The 11,103-nt window shown below is 38.7% G+C and overlaps 1 pseudogene; it reads right to left on the reverse strand.

Annotated features, from left to right (window-relative positions):
* Positions 1-6,508: 6,508 nt before the first annotated feature.
* Positions 6,509-10,413, reverse strand: LOC135211277 (gastrula zinc finger protein XlCGF57.1-like; annotated as a pseudogene).
* Positions 10,414-11,103: the final 690 nt, after the last annotated feature.

Consider the following 11,103-nt stretch of genomic DNA (forward strand, 5'->3'; position numbering starts at 1 on the left):
TTCAGGTCTTTGGAGCCAAGTTAAGATATCTACCTGGGAAAGCAAATATCATAGCTTACGCATTATCCCGCAACCCTGCACCATCCTGTAAGGAACCATTAGTTGGACTAAAAGATATAGAAACATCCATGCCTATTGTTAGGACCATATCTGAACAAGAAAATTCATTAACCCAAGAGATCGTGAACATTGAAGACCTGGGTTGGAGCACTGAACTGTTACAAACTGAACAAAGCAAGGGTCAGCGGTTAAGCAAAACAATAAATGCTTCGAACGGAAATCCTAAAGCAAAAGTATATTTAAAGTATGTGCAGCAGAATTATGTAATCAAAGGTAAAATTATATGTAGGTCCGTGACGAGGGAAACCCAAAGAACACCGCAGGTGACTAACGACCAGATAGTAGTAATAATCTCTCTCATACCAATTGTCCTAAACTGGTTGCATTCCAGTCCATTACATGGTCATCCAGGGTTCTCTATTATGTCACAGAAAGCCAAATCACTATTTTACTGGCCTACAATGTTTACAGATATAAAAAGCATATAACTAATTGTCACATGTGTCATGAAAACAAGGGACACACTAAGGCACCTGTCAGTTTAGGGGCCTATCCCATGCCAAATCAACCCTTTGAAAGAGTACACATAGATTTATTAATAGGGTTTTACGAGTCTGACAGAGGAAATAAACACCTCTTAGTATTAATAGTTGCCTTGACACGTTATACAGAATTATAAGCACTAAAAAAAAAAAAACGCAATTGAGTGCGCTAGGAATATTTATGAGTGCTACATCAGTAAACATGGAATTCAACACATGGTAATCTCTAACTCGGGTGTGTAAATCAATAATAATTTCCTTAACTCGTTGTGTGAATTCCTTTGCATTAAGAAAATCAATACCATATTCTATCACCCAGTGTCAATCGGTTTGGTAGAACGGATAAATAAGAAAGTGTCAATGTCCTACGAGTTACACTTGGGGGTATAGATCCGAACTGGATTATAGCGGTTCTCACGGTTTCAAATACTCTTATCATTCATATCATGTATCTATAGAAATGATACTGCAAGTAGCCTTATATGGTACTCCCGCTAGAACACTTTTCCACATATTCATGCCAACCACTAATTTATCAAATATAAAGAAGTATGGATACAAGTGTGAATCGATATAACATACTCCGTAAGAGGTTGGAAGGGTTACAAATTATAATGAAGAGGAATCACGATAAAATCGATAAACAAAACATAACCATATGCAGTAGGTGTTAATAAAATATCCAAATATATATGCATAAAGGTTTGAACTCTAACTTAGTTTAGTACCCCATTCAGAATTCTGGGGATATTAACGACCAATAGGCTAAAAGTTCAAACACATATCAAAACCTACTGGCATACTGTTGTTCCAGTGGGGTATATTCGTAGTCAATGAAAGAAAAAAATTTTTTTTTTAAGTAAGAAAGGCTAAAAGTGAAAATGTATACCTACATGTATAATCCTATATGAATCCTACAGGGTAAATAATATATATAAAATTTGTATGGGAACTTTCTTCACAGTTTGGCTTTCCCCAAAGGGTGTGCTTGGCATAAAAAAAGTAAATCATCAGAATCGAAAAAAAATGAAGGGTTTAGGAAGCTGGTCTATCAGTGTCTGTAGATCGTTTAATTCTAGCTGACGGGGATTACCCTGCGCATCCTGCAATCTATTTTCTAATGATGGATCAAGGTAGAGAGAACAAATTGTGATCCATTTATAATTGAAAATTTGAACTGCACAAGCCTGCAACACAGTGTTCAATTGAACAACCCTGTGATTAACAGACTTGCGGACTATGATGCCTGTGCCTTCCTTTAGCACGTACACCTATCAGTGGTGGAGACCTATGAAATGAATAATTAAAACCCACGTTGGGAGTGTGCTCTCCCAACTATGTCTCTTGTAGAAACATCGCAGATAAATCATGTTCTTTAAACAGAACCCAAACTTGCTCTCTATTTGGTATAAAGCCACGGATGTTCCACTGCATGAGAGCCATTATTTATAGGTAGGGATCTTAAAATTCTCTACTAATTTAGGCATCTGTGTCCTGGTGAGAGAGATCTTATCAGTTTTACCAGTACTACTTGATCTAGATCTAGGTGTTACAGATCTTTTAGATGAAGGGCCTTCACTTACCCTTTCAGTTTTGCTTTTGTTTTTCCTTTGATATCTGAATGACCGTGAATGAGGCGAAGAGGGAGAAAGGGCCCCTTCTGACGAATAAAGAGGGCCTCCATCTCCACAGTGCACTGTAATGTCAGGATCAGGTGAGGGCTCAATGTCAGGCAATGTCCCTGACAGAGAGAAGTCGTCATCATATTGAGATCTGGCTTGAACCCTTGAACCAACAGGGTCCCCTGGCTTGACCAGAGTCTCTGCAACATGGGAAACCCCACCAGGGGGGTCCATGAGAAGCCCCACCAGGGAGGGCATGGGAAGCCCCACCAGGTGGGCCATGGGAGGCCCCACTAGGGAGGGGGGGCACGGGAGGCCCCAACAGTGGGGGGCCACGGGAGGCCCCAACAGGGGGGGGCACGGGAAGCCCCAACAGGGGGGCACGGGATGCCCACTAGAGGGGGTGTGGGAAACCCCACCAGCGGGGCATCGGGGAGCCCCACCAGAAGGGGCACCAGAAGAAGCAGTATTCAATTGTTGTGCTTTTTCAAGGCATCTGAATAAGTTTTTCCTTGCCAACAGCTTCTTGGCTTGTCCCACACTGTGTTCAGCAAGAGATTTTAGTAATGCCTCTTGTTCTTTCTTGAATGCACTACATTTCTTATCACGGGCTCGATGTTCACCCTTACAGTTTACCCAAATTACCAATCCAGAACATTCCTCGTGCTCAGGCTGGCCACACGATTCACAGAGTTTATTTCTGGTACAAACGTTAGAGGAGTGTCCAAAACCAAAACATTTAAAGTACTGGAGCACTCTCGGTCTATAAGGACGAACTTTCATGATTTCACTGTCAAGAACAATTTCAGATGGCAGAAAAGAACTTACAAATGTTAAAATAAGCATCGATGAGCAGGGCACTTTAAAAACCTTCCAAACCTCATCTGGACACATTTCCAAAATTTCCTCCTCATCCATTTCATGTAAATCTTCATTAAAGATAACACCCTTCGCATAACTAAAATTATAGTGAGGTTTTACCTCTTTTACCATACCCTCAGGATCAAGCTTCAAATTTAGGAGCATTATCGATTGAACATTGGTCTTGGTATGAACTAAAAAACTATTACGCCCAAAGCGAGTTACTTCTGGGCTCCCAATGTTGCCGATCTTCTGGCTTACCAACCTTTTCACCTTGAAGAGGTTGCCTCTCTCACCATGCGTTGTAATAATTAACCACTTAGCCGGGTCTGGTGATCTGGAGATTTTACTTATTCTACTAGGATCTTTCATTTCATTTGATGGTTTATAAATGTCAAGATACCTAGGGACCTCTTCTGCCTCTACAAGTCCAACACTTACAGAATCTGACCTAAATTCTCTAAAGGCGTCTGCGAGCTTCCGATTCATTGTTGAAAATTATCCAGAATTCAAAAAAACCATAATTTTTGCCAAGTTTATTCCGTAATTCTTTGATGTTCCCAAATTCACAAAATTCATTAAATATTGTGTCATAATTCCATTCTAAAGGGACTGGTTTCACATGCAGAATGTTCATAACAAGGAGGTCATTTGAAAAAGGCTCCGGAATTACAATGGAGGAATTACCAGTTTTTTCCTTGTCCTTATCCTTGCCTAAGTCGTCAACCGAAGGTCTAAATAATGTCGCCATAAGACGAAGAATTGACGACTTGTCCAGGTACCCCTCACCCACCATGGAACCACATTTAGAGGACAGTGTTATCCCATACAGGGCTGCCCTAGGGGTACCACCCAGATGTACACCCCACCCTCAGTGCTTAAGGCGTCATGTCCGTCGAGATCAGACCCAGCACTAACAGCAGGGTTTGACATCTAAACTTTCCCCTCGCTCGACCATGTTAGGTACTCGAGTTCTACGGGTGAGGTGGCATGCCAACCATCCTCACCCTCCATCAGATCCAATGAACAAGTCCAAAACCAATCCAAAAGTCATCAACATAAAATCCGTACCTTTTAGGGGGAGGAAGCAGAAGGATGAAACGTTTTTAGTAAAAGAAAAAGGGCCGACTTATTTAGTTGCATCAAGAGCAGGGCACCAAGACCCAGCGAGAAAGCAGTTCCCACCAGGCATCAGGGCCCAGCTGCTGAACCCTCAGCCCCCCCATCCTCGGGAAGGCTTCAGCATCTGGGGGGAATTTAGGCTAGAAGCCTAGCACTGGGACCTATGAGGTCTTTCAGCGTTGAAATGGAAATTGACAGTAAAAGGTTTGAAAGATGTAACAGGAGGAAAACTCCCAGTTGCACTATGATTCAAGTGTTATGAAAGGGTGGAAAGTAAAATGAAGAAAGAGAATATGAAAGGAGGTACAGTAAAAGGAACAAAAGTGGTTGCAGCTAGGGGCTGAAGGCATGCTGAGAACCTTAGGTAATGCCTACAGTACACGGCATGGGGTCCACTGACGGCACTACCCCCTACGGGAGAACAGTGTTTGATGTGTTAACTTCCGTTGTTTCATGATAAATCTGAACTTTTTCCAAGTAACACAATCGTTTTTACTAATTTCCACAACTGCTACATCCGTATCAAAACCTTTAAATGAGTTCACATACACGTTTAGCAGATTTTTCCAAATCCCAACTATACATTCTTTCTTTACCTCCTTATACGCCCTTCCAATGTTCAGAATGGCAATCAGAAACTTCCAATCCTTCCAGAAAGCTCTGAGCTCTTTGTCCTCATTAGCCACGACTTCAACAAACATATTCCGAAAATAATAGGCCTTGAACATAGCCATGGCGCCCTGATCCATGGGTTGTATGAGAGAAGTTGTGTTAGGTGGCAGAAACATAACTTTTACTCTCTCGTTGATATCTGCGATGTACCGAGGGCGGCCAGGATGCATTATGAAGAATTAGAAGATTTTTGAAAGGGATGTTGTTTTCCCTACAATACTCCTTCACTTCAGGAATAAAGCAACGCACACCACCAGTCTTCAAATAGGAAGTGGAGTCATCAATGTTTTCTTATTATGCCGGGAAATGCACAGGAAGCATATCTTTGCTGATCTTTGTATGCCTTAAACCCAGGGAATATTTGCCTCTTTGTGGATGTAGGACCGTTCAGGCATCCGCTCCAATACAGTCGTTTTGTCGACACTGAAGATTTGATCTGGCAAGTACTACCCATCACCAACAATGATCTTATGCAAAGCATCCTTAAATTTAGCGGCTCCTTCAGCATCATCGTTTTGATACTTCACCTCTAATTTTCACACCATTAAAATTATAGCAGGTTTTGAAACACTGAAACCAGCTATGACTTGCTACAAAATCCTTGGTGTGGGTATCATCGTAGATTTTCTTTAGTTAATCAAAAAACAAGCAAGCCTTTCTTTGAATGGTCAAGATGCTGAGTGGCATATACTTTTGTATCTGGTCCTCCATCCATGTGACCATCAACTGCTCCATTTCTTCCAAAGGCCATCATCTCTTCTTTTTTATTATTATGGAATGAATTGAAGTGGATGACTTTAGGGCATCCATTATCCATTTCTTTTTAATGATGGTGGATGCCGTTGACTGGGCTAGAACCTTATTATGTGCTATGGGGGTGACTGCCTTTCCCATGCTAAGCTGGTTGATATTTTTCATTTTCTGCTCTGAAGTGATGGAATGCCTCTCCTTTGTCACAACATCAGCATAAGATTCACAATCACTGCATTTGAATGGCTTCTCTCCAGTGTGAACCTTCATATTACTTTCAAGACAGGTTTTCCAAGAAAATACTTTCCCAGTCTTTCCATATAAATGGCTTTTCTGGGCCTTATGTTATTCTTAATTTTCAATTCATATCAGGGGTGCAATGGGCCCCAGCTTGGGATCTATGGCTGTACTTCTATATTCCACTAGCCTTATATCTGAGGACTCTACAAGATGTTTACCATTCCTCTGAGGTCAGCAGTCTGCACCTCATTTATACTTGGGCAACTTGGTATTACCTGAAGTTATTTTCTCAAGTTTTTCTTTAAAAGACCTGTTGCCACTACCACCACAGATATTATTTCTACTTCCAATGTGAACCTCATATGACACTGAAATCACTTTCCTTGAAAAATCCTTTCCCCCTAATCATTATATTCACGTGGTTTCTCTTCAGCGGGACTGAGAAAATCTGGCAGTAACTGAGGCAAATAAAGGATAAAGGAGTCAAGCAAAACCAAATAGTGACCTTCAAACTAATTTATTATTATGAAAATTTACAGAAGAGTCATTTACATCTATAGAAATGAGTCCGGTTCATAAGTAGATGGCCATGAAAAAGTTCTAAAATAACATCATAAAGTCAGTACATAAATGGTCATGAAACAATGATCAAAATCAAAACAAAATGAGTCCGTAAAATAAATGACCAAAAGTTAGTCACACTAAATATTATAGTTATTTTTAGTCAGTAAATTCATAAAAATTGAGTCCGTAATATAAATACACAAGAAACATAACAATCAAAGCCAAAAATAGAGTAAATATGTAAATTACAGAAATCAATAAATAAACATAAAAAACCACCATTAACAGAAAAAGTATTACATTTAAAAGAATCAGAAAAAATAGGTGACTCAAATGACTTCAATTACTACATTAAACAGTCAGTAAATTACATTAAACAGAGCCAGTACAAATCATATGACCTCAAAAATCAAATCTGAAATTACAGATAAAGCAAAAGTAAAAACAACCACACATCCAAAATAGTTACTATTTTAGCAACAGCATTAATGAGGCAAGCTTAAACACATTACTCATGCAAAATACTATCATAACAAAAGGTATACATTGCACAATTATACATACTACATAAGAGGCAATAAGACACTTTCTAATATTGTGACATCTTTGTCACAATACATCCCTTAGCCCCAAACAAGAAATAAACATGACTGTGTTAAACAAATGCAACCACAACAGGGCTAACAAAGATTAGGCGATCATCTAAAACAAGCAAGGCTGCAACACTCAAATGAGGTCACACACAGATGAGAAATAACAAAAACCCGCGAAGCTGCAATACTCAGACAATATCCCACACATAGATGAGGTTAATCAAGAGGGCGAGGTTGTCCCCAAGGAGAAAATGTTCTCCCACATTCACTACATTTATATGACCTCTCTGGCTTGTTATTCTTAATTTTCAATTTATACCAGGGGTGCAATGGGCCCTCGATTGGGGTCTATGGTTGTACCTCTATATTCCACTAGTCTTATATTATCTGAGGGCTCTTTTCAAGATGTTTACCGTTCCTTGGAGGGCAGCATTCTGCACTTCATTTATACTTGGGCAACTTGGTATTGCCTGAAGATATTTTCTCAGGTTTTTTTTATAAGTCCTGTTGACTCTACCACCACAGGTATTATTCCTATTTCCTTCAGCTCCCATGTGCTTTTCAGGTCATTCTTAGGTCTTGGTATTTTGTTATTTTGTGACTTTCAGCTCTATTGAGGCCAAAGTCACTGGGTACTTTCACATTTATAATCTTTTCTGTTTTTTCTTCCTTGTTCCCGATCACAATATCAGGCTTTATAGCACCTCCTACAATATATCTTCCTGTTGGAATTTCCTTGTCATAGAAGATGGTAACAGTCCTATTGAAGGTGACTGGATCTGGTTCATACTTCCACACTTTTTCTTTTACTTCAATTCTGTATTCTTTACATATTTTCCAATGTATATATTTCCAGATCTTGCTGTGGCAGGCTGTATAGTGACCATCTGCAAGCAGGGTCTGGCAGGCTGATATCAGATGACCAACACTCTAACTGCTGCATGACAAAACCTACACTGGTCACTTCCTTATATGCCTGCCATTTTCTTGAAGCCATATTACCAGCCTTTCTCCATTATAACCTAGATCTCCATTTCTTATCCATCTAAGTAAGTCTTCTTTGGCTATGCGACCTTTTTCCTGTTCTTCTTGAAATCTTCCTGCCCTTCTATGGTCATTCCACTTTCCCATTCTAAGTTTCTCGTCTCTGTGACTGTATCTCTCTGGCTTATGTTTTTCTTAATTTTCAATTTATATCAGGGGTGCAATAGGACCCCACCTGGGGTCTATGGTTATCTCTTAGAGAAAAAGCTTTCCCACAATCATTACATTTAAATGGCTTCTCTCCAGTGTGAACCCTCATATGATATTTAAGAGCACCTTTCCGAGAAAATGCTTTCCCACAGCAATTGCATTTAAATGGCTTCTCTCCAGTGTGAACCCTCATATGAATGTTAAGATTACCTTTCCGAGAAAATGCTTTCCCACAGTCATTACATTTAAATGGCTTCTCTCCAGTGTGAACCCTCATATGAATGTTAAGATTACCTTTCCGAGAAAATGCTTTCCCACAGTCATTACATTTAAATGGCTTCTCTCCAGTGTGAACCCTCATATGATATTTAAGATCACCTTTCAGGGAAAATGCTTTTCCACAGTCATTACATTTAAATGGCTTCTCTCCAGTGTGAACCCTCATATGATATTTAAGATCACCTTTCCGAGAAAATGCTTTCCCACAATCATTACATTTAAATGGCTTCTCTCCAGTGTGAACCCTCATATGATGCCCAAGATGAATTTTACTAGAAAATGGTTTCCCACAGTCATTACATTTAAATGGCTTCTCTCCAGTGTGAACCCTCATATGATATTTAAGATATCCTTTCCGAGAAAATGCTTTTCCACAGTCATTGCATTTAAATGGCCTCTCTCCAGTGTGAACCATTATATGATATTTATGATAACCTTTCAGAGAAAATGCTTTCCCACAATCATTACATTTAAATGGCTTCTCACCAGTGTGAAGCATCATATGATATTTGAGATAACCTTTCCTACAAAATGCTTTCCCACAATCATTACATTTAAATGGCTTCTTTCAGTGTGGAAACCTCATAGAATGTTAAGACTATCTTTCCTAGAAAATGCTTTCCCACAATCAGTTACATTTAAAATGGCTTCTCACCAGTGTGAAGCATCATATGATATTTGAGATAACCTTTCCTACAAAATGCTTTCCCACAATCATTACATTTAAATGGCTTCTCTTCAGTGTGAAACCTCATATGAATGTTAAGACTATCTTTCCTAGAAAATGCTTTCCCACAGTCATTACATTTAAATGGTTTCTCTCCAGAGTGAAGCCTCATATGAACGTTAAGAGTAACTTTCTGAGAAAATGCTTTCCCACAGTCATTACATTTAAATGGCTTCTCTCCAGTGTGAATCCTCTCATGTTTGATAAGATCACCTTTATGAGAAAATACTTTCCCACAGTCATTACATTTAAATGGCTTCTCTCCAGTGTGAAACCTCATATGAATGTTGAGCTTACCTTTCTGAGAAAATGCTTTTCCACAGTCATTACATTTAAATGGCTTCTCTCCAGAGTGAAGCCTCATATGAACGTTAAGAGTAACTTTCTGAGAAAATGCTTTCCCACAGTCATTACATTTAAATGGTTTCTCTCCAGTGTGAATCCTCATATGAACGTTAAGAGCAACTTTCTGAGAAAATGCTTTCCCACAGTCATTACATTTAAATGGTTTCTCTCCAGTGTGAATCCTCTCATGTTTGATAAGATCACCTTTATGAGAAAATACTTTCCCACAGTCATTACATTCAAATGGTTTCTTTCTAACGTGATCCCTCATGACTTTTAAGATGAGTTTTCTGAAAAATTCTTTCCCACAGTATTTACACTTGAATGGATTCCCCACAATGTGAGCCCTGGTATAACTGTTAGGATGAGTTTTTTGAGAAATAGAAAAAGTTTTCCCACTTCCAGGCCTTCTTTTCACGATGAGTTTTAATATACTTCTAGAGAATTTGTTTCTGGGAAAACGCTTTACCACATTCACGGAATCTGAACTGCTTCCCTCCAGTGTGAACTGACATCCAAGTTCTGAGGTGGTGTTGCCAACAAAACTTGTTTCCAATATTTTACACACAAATGGCGCCTTTTTCATGTGAGCAGTAGTATCTTTTTCTAAATTCACTTCAGTTTTTCTAATCATGGAAAGTGTAGTTCCATGGGTGTCAATGTGCTACAATACACAAGCAGACTTCACACTTCATATACCAGGACAATAAGCTATACCTAAACATTAAACTTGACAAGAATATCTGGTAACATCAACCAATGTATGTATGTCACCTTTATCCCTCAGTCCTAAATTTCTTGCAAAAATCTCCAGAAATGTTCATAATCTTGACGAAAGTGTCTGAAATGAGAAAATACAACACAATTAAAGAAAACAATGAGAGAAGAATATCTATGGAAGTGAAAAAGCAATTTTCAAAGCATCTTGGACTTTTTCCAGATAAACAAATCACAAGCCTAATAAAGAGTATTCTTTCACACAAAACTGCCATGAGCCCTGAAAACCTGTTAGCATGGCACAGTCCAAACTCTTAAATCAGGGAACCTTGGGACCAGACAGCCACTGCTGTAAAACAGAAAAATCACATAATATAGAATACAACCCCTCAAAAATGAAGCCCTATGTAAACAGTCTTGCAAGTTAATTCCACATATATGCAGCCTAGTTGCCAACATAGCCTACTATTTTGCAAAGTTCAGACACCATTTTTTATTATTTCATTACTCATATATTTTCATTAATTTACCATTTCATAACTCACATATATTTTATTTCTTTGAACTCCTTCTTCATACCATATAATTTTCTTTAAAAAAGTATACTTTATATAATGCAATTAGCCCACATTCCTGAGTTAGCCTAACCATAAGTCAACTACTTTATTTTTCTCAAATCTGCAGAATATTATCAATGACTTTCCTAGATTTAATATCTTAATTTGCTACAGTTTTACTTTTTACCCTTTCTCTTTCATACTGTTTATTAAATTCTTTAACTGAATTCCTTTGTTTTTTTCACAATTTAATCGTTG

The sequence above is a fragment of the Macrobrachium nipponense genome, chromosome 4, assembly GCF_015104395.2.
Source record: "Macrobrachium nipponense isolate FS-2020 chromosome 4, ASM1510439v2, whole genome shotgun sequence".
In the NCBI taxonomy this organism is placed as follows: Eukaryota; Metazoa; Arthropoda; class Malacostraca; order Decapoda; family Palaemonidae; genus Macrobrachium; species Macrobrachium nipponense.